The sequence below is a fragment of the Microtus ochrogaster genome, unplaced genomic scaffold (genome assembly GCF_000317375.1).
Source record: "Microtus ochrogaster isolate Prairie Vole_2 unplaced genomic scaffold, MicOch1.0 UNK36, whole genome shotgun sequence".
Lineage (NCBI taxonomy): Eukaryota > Metazoa > Chordata > Mammalia > Rodentia > Cricetidae > Microtus > Microtus ochrogaster.
Genome location: NW_004949134.1, coordinates 3,062,596 through 3,075,833, shown reverse-complemented (window position 1 = coordinate 3,075,833; position 13,238 = coordinate 3,062,596). Strand labels below are relative to the sequence as shown.

Genomic DNA, 13,238 nt, shown 5'->3' with positions numbered 1-13,238 from the left:
GGAAGCTGATCACAATGCATTCAAAGTCAGGCATCAGAATGAGCAATGAATTCTGAGGGCCCAGTTGCTATTTTCTTTTTATTCAGTCTAGGGAAGGCACCAAACACATTTGTGATCGATCTTTCTATTTCAGTTAGTCAAATCTAGAAACAGCCTTACATGCGTACCCAGAGCTATGCCTCTTAGGTGGTTCTAAATCCTGTCAAGTTGACAATCAGTATTAACCATCATAATATCCAAGTCCAAAATAAGCATATTCTAGTAACTGGGACAGACCAGCTAAGTCTACAAACCAACACCATTGTTACAAGTGTGAGAACCACCTTCTCATCCAATAATTTAATCAGTGTACAAGTCTTAACATTTCCATGCAACTATAGGTACTATCTTCTATGCTATTCTCTTCTTCCAGATGGCATTATTTCTTTTTTAAGCCATCATATTAGTTTGACAATTTAGGGATATCTGTAAATATTGCAAAAAAGCATGATTTTGTTTATACTTCACTCTTCTAGCCTAAACTCTTCTCAAAGAAATTTTACAAATTAATCTGATCCATTTCACTGAAACTATCAGACTGCCGTGACTGATTCTGACCTCAGTAAGAGGCTGTAGAGGTTTTCAGTGTTGTATTCAATCACTTAGGAGCTCTGATTTCAGCCACCTAAAGAAAGCAGATCCTGGGGAATGGCTTATGATTGCTCCTCTCCTTTCTCATGTCTAATTTAGAGGCCTGAAGATTACAGGCCACTTTCATTGCTCTTCATCGATTTTCTCTCTATTTTCCCTGATGTTTTTAAAATGGAGATAACATACACCACTAAGTTAGGAAACTTTATGTTTAGAATTTTCCCTAAAAATGTATAAAGTTTTAAATACTTGACATCTGAAATTTTTCAAAGGAATCATATTGTCATAAAAATAAACAGTTGTCAAAACCCTGTGTAGGCAGACCAATTTAGTAAGTTTCTCAGTTCCATCACAGTAGGCATCATGTGTGTTTTATGGATGCTTAATTCTTTCTCTGTGTATAAAATTGCCACAAAGGTGTCAATAATTTTTTGACTTTAGCTCAAGACTTTATTGGTTTGCTTCTCTCAGAGACTTTGGACTTTGGACCAGGGCAGAAGCAGGAGCTGAGCAAGCAAAGGGCAGAGTCCAGTCCTGCTCTGGGCTAGGTCAGTCACTGAGACCTCAGCCAACAGAGCTCTTTTTTGTTCCACCATCCAGGCCAGTAGCTCTGTGCAAGTCCCTGAGCACAACTTCATCACTGGGGTTCTTGGGCAAGGAGCTCTGTTGTCCCTCTGTCTCCTTATTTCCCTGAGATTGTCCTGCCAGCCCCAAGGCCTGGGCCTCTCTCTGGGTAATTTGTTTCCTGTCATTCTTCCTCTTCTGGGCCAGCAGCCAGTTCACAAGGTCTTTTTTGGTGGATCTTGTTCATGGCAATGCTGTAATTGCTGATGAAATTCTCCTCTGCATACCTCGGGCCTCGAGGCAGAGGGCTACCAAATTTAGCAGGGGATCTGAATTGAACATCTTTTTCTCCCAGCCCAGCTGCCAGGAAGAGGAGCACCAGAAGTAGAGAGCCAAGTCTTCATAGCTACCATCTTTCTCTATCTTCCTAGGTTGTGTGCCTGAGCTGAGTGGGATAAAAACGGCCGGTTGATACTGCACTGGGGGTGGATCCAGGAGGCTACTTAATGCTGGGACTTGGGTGAGTGCTGAGAGCTGGGGTGGGGAGAAACAAGGGATTCCACGAAGTGATTGGAAGGGACAATCGAGCTTTGACCCAGAGACTGATCCTGCTTAGTAGATTCTTGGCAATAAATACTTTTAATGAATTGGGATGTAAATAAATCTGAGTACATACACCTGCATCACACCTGGCCGGTGTCTCATTCTAATGTGTTGGACTTAGCATGAACTTATCTCTAGTTTTTAATTATTTCCTAGAAATTATAGAAGATATTTCTTAAGATTTATTACTGTGTTTAAGGACTCCAAAGTTAATTTTACTTCTGTCATTTCAAGGGAGCAACAAATGCCTCTGCTCAAATCCAAAGCATGGACTTGGAGACATGGAGTGCATCAGAACTGAGGCTTACTGATGGTCTTGAAAGAAATGGTATCTGATTATTAAGCACAAGCAGGTTGGTTATAACAAACAATTTCAACCCTATCACACAAATCTCTTCTTAGCTTTTTCATTGGCTTAGTACCATCATCTCCTGAGACCAGTTGCACCTTTATATAACCCAAGTTTTATTATTTCTTTATGAAATAACTTTGCTTCCCACTCCCTTTCATGTACACATCTTGCAGTATCTATCTCACTGTTTTTTTTCTCCCTCTTTCCAATGTCATGTTTCTTAAGAACCCTCCAGATATGTAGACTTGGTCCACAGTCAGGCTGCTTGTGATTTTTCGCCCTAATATAAACTTGAGTGCGGTTCAGGGGTAGCTAGGAGGACTAGGCAAGTAGGCACCCAATGTTTCTTAATAATCTTTAACTTTGTAACTTGCAAGCTTAAGCATATTTTACAAACTTTCCAATTGAAAAGGAATATCATATTCTTTCCTGCATCAAGTATATTTTATAGTGCTGGACACAGTAGGCCTATGTCAAAAACTGGTTGTTGATAAAACTGAATAGCTATATGACATGTCTTAGTGATGGAATATTGTCTCTGAGCTGATTCTTAGTTCTATCTACTTTTCTCCGTCTTTTTTTCTATTTATTGTCCCTTGTCCATAGGAGTTGATTGATAAATATTAAATTTAATTAAAAGCAATAAAAGATACTAAGACATGCTATTTTTAAGAAAATTTTCTATTTTACATATACTAGCATACACAGATAATTTGCTCACAAGGGGCAATAACTTCATTTCAGAGGATATAACACAATCTTCTGGCCTCTGTGGATAATTTTACACATGTGGCATATACTCAGTCAGAAACATATGCATTATACACACAGAGAAAAATTTAAAAAGTCTTAAGAAAAATAAATTTCCAAGTCAATGTGAAGTCTCAGGAGTAATTAAACAAATTATGATAGATAAGAATGTTACACACATTTCTAAGCATATACTAAAAAGTAAAAATCGGTGATACTGTCTTAGAGTTTCTATTGCTGTAAAGAGAAACCACGGCCATGACAACTCTTATAAAGGAATACATTTAATTGGGTAAGAGAGCCTTACAATTCAGAAGTTTTGTCCATTACCTTCATGAAAGGACATGGCAGCAAGCAGGCAGAAATGGTGCTGGAGAAGGAGCTGAGAGTTCTACATCTTGATCTGAAGGCAGCAGGAAACAACTGTGAGCCACACTTAGTATAGCTTGAGCAGAGATCTCTACGCCTACCTCCACAGTGACACCATTCCCTCAACATGACCATCCCCATTCTAACAAAGCCTAACCTCCTAATAGCCCCACTCCCCTTAGAGGCAATTTCTTTCAAGCCATCAGATACATTTTTATAGGGGAAATAAAATTTCAGCTTTTACTCTAAAACATTTGTTCTCAAACTCCCTAATGCTGCAATCCTTTAGTAGAGTTCTTCATGTTCTGGTGATCCCATCCATAAAATTGTTTCATTGCTAATTTATAATTGGAAATTTGTCACTGTTTTGAATTGTAATATAAATAGCTACTATGCAGTTATCTGATATATGACTTCCAAAGTATTGCAACCCGCAAACTGAGAATTGCTGTTCTAAAATTCTGGAAATTTATATTAAATGACATTTTTTAATTGATGGTATTAAAGGTATTAGTAGCAGTTCTCAGTTTTTGCTATAATAAAATACCATGAATCAGGCAACTTATGAAAGGAAGAAATTTTTCTTTGGGTGGTAAGGGATATGATTCCAGAAGGAGAGCCTGTAGTGGTGGGAAACATGGCAGTAGCAGATGGCCTGAGGAGGAAGCAGAACAATCAGTTTTCCATCCACATTTAGAAAAAAAATGAATTGAAAATGGTATAAGGCAATAAAATTTTAAAACTTCCCTATAGTGGTTTGATTAAGAAGGTCATCCATAAGCTCATATATTTGAATGCTTAATCACCAGAGAGTGGCACTATTTGTAAGGAATAGGAGGTATGGACTTGTTGAATGAGGTGTGTCACAGGAAGTAGCCACCCATGACAATCCCATGGTATCTCTTGGTCAGGATCAAAACATAGCTCTCATGTACTTCTTCAGCACCTTTTTCAATGTTTGTATATCTATATCTCCTACCATGATGATTAAGGACTAAACTTCTAAAACTGTAAGGAAGTCCTTGATTAAATGTTTTCTCTTATAAGGATTGATTTTGTCATGGTGTCTCTTCACCACAATAAAACACTAAGACACTCGCCAACTGACATACTCCTTCAAGCAAGGCCATATCTGCTAAAGATTCCATAACTGACCAAAACAGAACCACCAGATAGGGACCATATGTTCAAATATATAAGCCTATGTGGAACATTAATCTCTGAAACTATTACACTGTTTTACTTATAAGTTATTTTTATTATTGCTACCAATTCCAAAATGAGGAACCCAATAGGTAAGGAGCACTGAAAAACATAAATGAATAAAGCTAATTTCTCTTCCCACTCTTTGCTAATACACTACCAAATATAATATAGAATGCAAAAATCTGGTAATTTATTAGCCAAAATATTTAACAAAAGGAAGAAATGGCACAAGGTAATTTAAAAAAGTTAATTTCTATTTAAAAGCTATTTTATTGCTTTGTAAACTGGGATGTTCTAATCAGCCAGCATTTTTATTTTAAATATCTGTACAGTTTATTACTTTATATTTTATCATGGTCATCTGAAAAATGTAAAGTTTTAGTCTACATTGAATATAAGAAAATTAAATGCCACAGTTCAAGTGTAACTTCTTTTACGAATATAACTCTGAAGATTGTGATCAACTCTGAAATTTAAAATTAAGGTTGAATTCTTGGTTTCTTATATAATTTCACTTTTTTTGGCTACTGGCTATACCTTATAAACCAGTTGCTGTTGTTTTGTTTTGTTTTGCACACATTTCTTCCAGTAACACTTAAATGATGGATCCCAGACAGAGTAAAATCAGACAAGGAGGTTACAATTCCTTTACAAAAATAAAGTTGAAACATGGTCTTACTATATATGCCAGGCTGACTTTGAACTTGAGATCATCCTGCCTATGCATCACATGTGCTAGGATTATAAGCTTACTTATACCCACACAGAAGGCTGAAAGTACACTTGATCTCTTGCTAACCCTGTTAATTATATTTGTGTTCTTTTAAGTTATATGATCCACCTACACACAGACATAGAAAGCTTTCTATCGGGAGTACAGAAACTTGCCAATACCTGAGTTATTAGGTCTAGGTGGAGTTTCAAGATAACAAGTAAAAATATAAAGACTTTTTGGATTTACTTATGTACCACAGGTTGGAAGTCACTGCAAAAAATCCATACAGGGTATGTCTTTACCCATCAACATCAAGTCAATGTGAGTCCTACAGAAGTATTATAAAATATCCTTTTCAGGGATTCATAGGAGCATGGTCAGAGTAAGGGAGAAGAAAGGAAATGTATTATCAGATTGATTTCTTACAAATGTCCAAGGCTATGCTAAAGAATTCCTCTTGTATACATGTGAGACTTCATAAACAGTATACTAAAAAGAGATATCATAAACCTGTTTCAGAACACAGTTCATAGGCATATGGTAATGGAAGTGTAATGGGCAGATTCTGTTATCTAAATCTCTTTTAAAAGTATGGCTAGGCGAAATAGAGCAGGAGGAGAAATGACATATCATATGGAGCACTTTCATAAAAATTCATTTAAAAATCTACATTTCAAATAAGATGACTTTAAAAAGGGACATGAAGTTGAGAGGGAAAAAGGGTAAGGAACACTAGGGGAAGTTGGAGGGAGATATATCTGAATAGATATGAACAAAATAGGTTATATGAATGTAAGAAATGTAAGAATATTGTTTAAAGAATTCATTGTTCAAAGCACTATATCCATCCACTCACACTTGAGGGAGATACAGTAGGAAACAAAAAAAAGAAAGAAAGAAAAGAAAAAAGAACAAGGCAATATCCTTCTCATATGCACAGTGCTTTTTTATTATTTATAAATTAGATAATTTATCAGAAATAACTGGGCAAACATGTTATCTGCTCTATAGGTCTTACAATTGTATCTGTCTGGATTGCTACAAAAAGCACCCAATATCTTGTTGATATTAATCAAAACTACACTTTCCCAGTCTTATGTACAAGGATTTATAAGTTTGTCTCTCCCTGGACTTCCTCAATTTCCTCTTTCTTATTTGGTTTTATATATTCACTATCTTTGGTACTTAAATGTATTTGTGTAATATGCACTTTACACTAAGAATGTGGTCAAGCTTTTAACGTTTCCAAGGAAACATGCCATTTAATAATATTTTGGTCACTCTGTCATTCATATATCATGGAATTTTTTTAAACACACAGAAAAGACAAGATAAGACATAATAAATGATTATATGCTGCCAATATTTTTATTAGCTCTGCCCATATTAGACATTTCACATTTGATCTTAACTCAATTATTTACTAGACCCAAGAATCAATATTTTTTTGCTGTGTTAAATGATGTTTCTGCACTCCTCGAGAGAATCATGTTTTACAAGCTGCTTCTTGAAATGTGCCACCACTAGGCTGAATAAAATTCTGTATGTTTTGGGTTTTGTGTGTTCATAAATCGTGTCTCATGTCCGAGAATTCAACATTTCTTGAATAAGTTCTTTTTAATTCTTCTCTCATACAATATATTCCAACCATAGTTTCACAGCTTTTTCTACCTAGACTTCTCCCAGACCTTCTCACTTCCCCTTTCCCCAAATCCACTCATTCTCTTTTTCCTTTCGGAAAAGAGCAGGCCTCCCAGGTATATTAACTGAACACAACATAACATGCATTAAGACTAGGGAAAAACTCTTATATCAGTGTTAGGAATAAGGAATAATTCTTAAGAGGAGCCTCTCTACCGATGCAAATAATTCCAATTGGACCAAATTAGACCACATAAAAGATGCCCATGTTAAATAAATGGAACGCTCCTGGATGGGTGAGAACATGGCATGGGGAAGAAAGAGACAACAGGAAAGACCACACAAAACCCGAAGACCATGAGTTCCTTTTTAAGGCGACAGCCTAAATAGCCTGTGGGAGTGGTCCTGAGTCTCCCTGGGGAGGGGTCAGTGCTTGGCAGGCTTTTCTAGAGGTGTAGTCCATACAAAGTCAACTCTCAGGCCAGGGGCTGGGCTGACACTTTGAACCAAAGTATCCCAGGGAAGAAGGCTTAAGATGGATGCCAGGGGCTGGGGTGATACTTCAAACCAAAATGTCCCAGGAGAGAAGATGGATACCAAGGGCTTGGGCGATGCTTCAAATCATCCCAGACTCCTCAGATATAGGAGTGTCAGAGGGATGGGGTCTCACTTTCAATCAAACAATTAGGACTGGACTAGACATCCCAATAGAAGGAAGTGCCCCAAGAGCAGGTGAAAGTGACAGTGAAACACCCTCTTCCACTGTAATGAGTTCCACAAAAAGCTTACAACCACAACATATATACAGAGATCCTATAACAGACCTATAAAAGTTCTGTGATTGCTGTTTCAGTGAGACCCTATGATCCTTGCTTAGTTGATTCTGTGGGCTATGTTCTCTTGGTGTTCTTGACACCTCTGGCTCCTACAATTCTTCCTCCCCATCTTCTGCTGGGTTCCCTGTGTTACAAGGTGTGGGACATGATGGAGATCTCCAATTTGGACTCTTTTCCCACCTAATATTTGACTGTGGGTCTCTGTATCTGTTGCCATCATCTGTTAGAGGAAGCCTCTCTGATGATGCATAGGCTAGGCACCAATCTATAAAATATAATAAAATATCATTAGGGATCATTTTATTGATTTTTTTCTATATGTCTCTGGACTATATAGTCTCTGGTTCCTGGCCATCCAGGCAATGTTGAATGCCCATGCCAAAGAGCTCCTAGCTTGTCCCTTAATGCAGTTATTGGTTGGCTAGACTCACAATTCTGCACCTCCGTTGCCCTAGTACATCTTGCAGGCAGGATAGATTGAAGGTGGAAAGTTTTGCTGCTGAGTTGTTCCCTTGTTCCACATCCTCTCCAGCGTAAGTAGTCATTTGTGTTTTCAATCTTAGCTATTCTGACATGTGTAAGATAGAATCTCAGAGTCATTTTGATTTGCATTTCCCTGGTGGCTGAGAATTTTGAACGTTTACCTTTCTTTCTCAGCCTTTTAAAATTCCTCTACTAAGAATTCTCTGTTCAGATCTGTACCTCATTTTTAAATTGGATTATTTGGTTTGTTGATGTCTAGATTCTTGAGTTCTTCACATATTTATGATATTCACCCTCTATCAGATGTAGAGTTAGTAAAGATCTTTACACATTGTGTAGGATTCCATTTTGTCCTATTGACAATTTTGTTTTTCTAACAGAAACTGTTGGAGAAATGCTCCATTTACTATCAGTATAGCTTTTCTCTCTAAATAACTTTCTTTTCACTCTCATCAATAAGGAAAGTTTAGGTAAAACCAAACAGAGAAATGATCATGGGAAAATGTAGCATAGCTTTTAAATTTCTGGGAATCTGGCAATTCTCTCATTTTAGCCTCAAATGTCCTGATTGAAGGCATGAGCCTTCTTGCCTGGCTCCTATGAATGATAGTCAACAGAATTCAGCCAACAAAAGGCCGTGTGGTTTCAGATCAATGCCGTATGATAGACGAGGTTTTTGTGCTTTGAACTCTTAGAAAACTTGAGCCAATCCACAAAATAACTGATCATCCTGCTAAAGTGACCAGAAGAGTCTTCTGAGTTTTAGGCCACATAACTGACTCCTGACATTCCACAGAGATAACAGCAGGAGAGCCCAAACTACAACCATAAGCAGATAGTTCTGACCAAACAGAACTGTTTTGTGTCTGCTCTTTTGTGTCTATCAGTTATCAGTTTTGAGAAGTAATTTCTTATACACAAGTGGTATGTCTTTAAGGTATTCGATAAGCAGGTCAGGTCAACAACTGATGAGTGGAAACTTGTAAAATCAAAAAGCTTCTATATAGAAAAGGAAACAGTTATCATATAGAACAACTCATGCCTCTGAGGGCACTAGGCATGGTGCTCTTTTCTGACCTCTGTGGGAACCAGTCACTGTACATAGTATACACATATAAGCAGCTAATGTACTCATACACATAAAATAATAAAACATTTAAATCTAAAGAATCAGAAAACAAAGGACCAAGTGAAAGAATAGGTTAAAGAGCTTAACAGAAAGTTTCCGATGGAAGAAATACAAATGCCCAATGAATATTTTTAAAGTGCTCAACAGCCTTAGCCATCACAGAAATGCAAAATAAAACTACTTCGTAATTTAAAAAAAATTCACGAAAACTATCTTGGTGCAGAATTGTTTTATTTGACTTACACTTTACAGTCCATAATTGGGAAGCCAGGGCATGAACTTAGGGAAGAGAAAAGGCAGGTACCATGAAAAAAAAGTGTTTATTGACTTGATTTCTCTGGATTGTTCAACTAGCTTCTTGGTACAGTTAATGTCCACCTGCCTAGGAACGTACAGATAGCAATGGTTTGGACCCTCCTACAGAAATTGCAATCAAGAAAACATGGCGCAGGTATGCCCAGAGAATAATCTGATGGAGGCAATTACTCAGCTGAGGTTCCCTCACCCCAGGTGTGTCAACTTGACAACTGAAGCTAACCATACAGTCTGTTAGCGTTCCAATTTTGGCCTGAGATGGTCTGAGGAGTTGAGAAATTGTTTTTAATGCAAATGAAAACTGTAACCAGACAGCCTAAAAATGAATTAAGTACACAGTAGAAAAACAATTAATACAGTGGAGTTTTGCTGTTCTCGGTAACTTTAAGTTCCAGTTCAGTGGGTTCATGTCACATGGTTTTGGCATTCTGTAAATATTAGGCATAAATGATCATAACTTCTTGAAATCCTATCTATCACTAACCATTATAGCCATATATTCTCCTGTGTTTCTAATTGTCTGTTCTATCTACAGTGTTTTGCATGTCTTTCTCTTTGTGTTCAGGAAAATAATGATATAAAGTTGTTAGGGGACTCTAGTTTTCCTTTCTTGATGTCTCCATGGCATAATACATTCCTTTTAAGGTGCTCTAGAAATTCAGTCCTGTCAGTGTCTCTTTTTGTTGTGCCTGTTTGCATTTCTCTGAATATTTCACCACTTCCAATCAGCATCTCTAGAAATGCTAGAGTTAACAAGGGTTCTGGAACATTTTAAATTCTAAACCTCATGGTCCCTAAAGCAATCCCTGTATAAAGGGCATTGAATTAAATGACTGGAAACTCCCATTTGTTTGAAATGCTCTCCAGGGAGTCAGTTACTTTAAAGCTTAGAAATGAGATTTGGCAGGCAGTTACTGAGCACCAAGGCCAGGCATCAGCTATGGATGAGAGAAAACTTCCACAAAACTTTTGTAAATGCTTTTTTGGAGTATAAAATGTATTTATCATAAGATCAGTTTCTAAACTCAAAAACTGCTAATAGTTAAATCACACTGCCTTTTCAAGTTACATTTTTATAGTTGGAGAAATTCCTTTTATAATTATTTAGTTTTATTTTTAATTATGGCTATGAGTTTGTGATTGTGTGTGGGTATGTGTTCATAATTATATGTACCTGTAGAGACCAGAAGAGGATATTGGATCAGGTAGAGTTGAAGTTATAGGTGATTTTGGGCCACCTGACATGGGTGCTGGGAATTTCAGAGCATCTGCAACAGTGGTATGCGCTCCTAACCGTCTCGCCCTTCCCTTACATACCCTTTTGCTTATGTATTCATTTCTTACTCAAAGTATTTGAGTATTGCATGTTGAAATCAGGTGTAAGATAGCAACATGAGGCTATAGGTTCAAGAATCCAGTATTAATTTAATTGTTTGAATTCTATAGAAGTACAGATTGAGGATATAAAATCAACTGATTTTCCATAATGGCACAAAAATGATTTTAGATTTTTTTAAACCTCAGTGTTTTTAAAATGAAAAACAGTGCATGAGAATGGTTCTAGGTTATAAGCACTAAATGTTATATACTTCAGTTTTCTGTGAAATTTTGGTGAGTTTTTCAACAATTCTAACACCCAAGTACAATAATAGTCTGAGATCAATAGTTATTCTTTCAAATAAGGACTAAAAGCTAATGATTTGAGCTTACTGTCTGTTATTTCCTAATATCCACAAGCATTTTTGTTTCTTAAGTAATGTTTCAATATGATCAAAAACCTCTGGCTAGATACTGTGTGTGTGTGTTTGTGTGTGTGTGTGTGTGTGTGTGTGTGTGTGTGTGTGTGTGTGTGTGAGTTGTGGCAATAAACGTGGCTACAGCCAGTACCTCTGCCATGAGGCTGGAATCTCAGAAAGCTAAAAAAGGCTTGATCTAGCTGTCAAAGCCATAGCTTTAATCCTACCCATATTGCTTAGCAAATTAAAGACTCATGTGGTCATAAAAAGAGAGATATACAGTAAAGAGAGATTCAAAGATGAAGAAAACTTCTAAATGGTTTACAGTGTGTTAAAAATATATGCAGGCTAAAAGTTAATGTCCTTAAAATAAAAAGGAAAGAAAAAGAATAGTTGGGTGTGGTGGCACATACCTTTAATCCCAACACTTGGAAGACAGAGATAGGCAGACCTCTGTGTGTTCAAGGACATCCTGATCTACAGAGGGAATTCCCAGACAGCAAAAGATACACAGAGAACCTATCTCAAAAAGCCAAAAATTAAAAGTAAAAATAAAAGAAATAGAGATTAAAATAAAGCCAAGTAAAGATGAAAAATACACAGAGAGTCAGGATATTGTATGTTATTATGCTCTCTTTAAATTGTTTGAATGCTGAAGAAGGAGTAACAAATGCTAAAAGATATTTGCTTATAAATTCTGATGAATTAATCCAAGATAGGTATTTTGAGAATACCTTGACTTCAAAATTGAAGTCAAAAGATACCTTACTTTGGAAAAAAAGGTTTTGCTTTTTCTTTCCACAGAAAATGAGAAGCTATGGATTAATTCTGAGTTAAGAAAAATCATGTTTGTTCAAGAAAGATCACCTGAAAAATCTCCAGTAGGAACAGATGGCCCAGATGTCTGAATTCTACATCCATAACAGATTCAAGATGCTGTCTGAGATGATCAAGCCTCATAGGATACTCCAGTCAGGATTTGATCATAATTCTAAATTTTCTTTAGGTCCCTATAAGATTATCAGTGCCCACAACCAACAAGAAGTATCCTGGAAAACTACACCCACATTCCCCCCCAAAAAAAACGGTGTATGAATATTTTCCTATGTTTAGAATGTTGTTATAAGTTGTTATGGCTAATGGTCTGGGGAAAAGCTAAACAAAGGATGTTAGATTCAGAGTTTTTGTTCTTTTAAAAAGGGGGGAAAGTGTTGTGGAACAATGGTCTGTGTTCTGTCAATTATATTTTAAATAAATGCTGATTGGCCAGTAGCCAGCCAGGAAGTATAGGTGGGACAACCAGACATAAAGTAGAGGTGGGTCAATAAGGACAGGAGAATTCTCAACCTTGTGTACTAAACTGCTCTTTTGTTTTATATCTTCTCACTTATAGTTGATCCAACTGTATATATATATATATATATATATATATATATATATATATATATATATATATATTCCTGTGACAGTCTAACTCAATCATTTTTAATTTCCTTGATTGTTTTACAAGGTCTGAAAATTTGCAATACTGGCAACATCCAATAGTTTATAACCCTTTTCAGGTGAAAGTAGCTGTATCAACTTTAACAATCAATTCCTAAGAATCAATCTTTGAGGGAAAATTTCTAGGTAGCTAGTCAAACATGAGCAGACTTAAATGTCATCATATTTTCCTGATAACATTTATCAGTAAGAGAAAGAATCACAGTTGTGCCCTGTTGTGGTTTTAATAAGAATGGCACCCATAGGCTCATATATTTGAATGCATAGTCATTAGGGAATGGCACTGCATGAGAGATACTAGGAGGTATGGCTTTGTTGGAGTACATGTGGCTTTATCGGAGGCAGTGTTTCACCTAGTCTCTCTCTCTCTCTCTCTCTCTCTCTCTCTCTCTCTCTCTCTCTCTCT

The 13,238-nt window shown here is 36.7% G+C and overlaps 1 pseudogene; it reads right to left on the bottom strand.

Annotated features, from left to right (window-relative positions):
- Window positions 1–1,183: 1,183 nt before the first annotated feature.
- On the bottom strand, window positions 1,184–1,607 carry LOC101981432 (annotated as a pseudogene).
- Window positions 1,608–13,238: the final 11,631 nt, after the last annotated feature.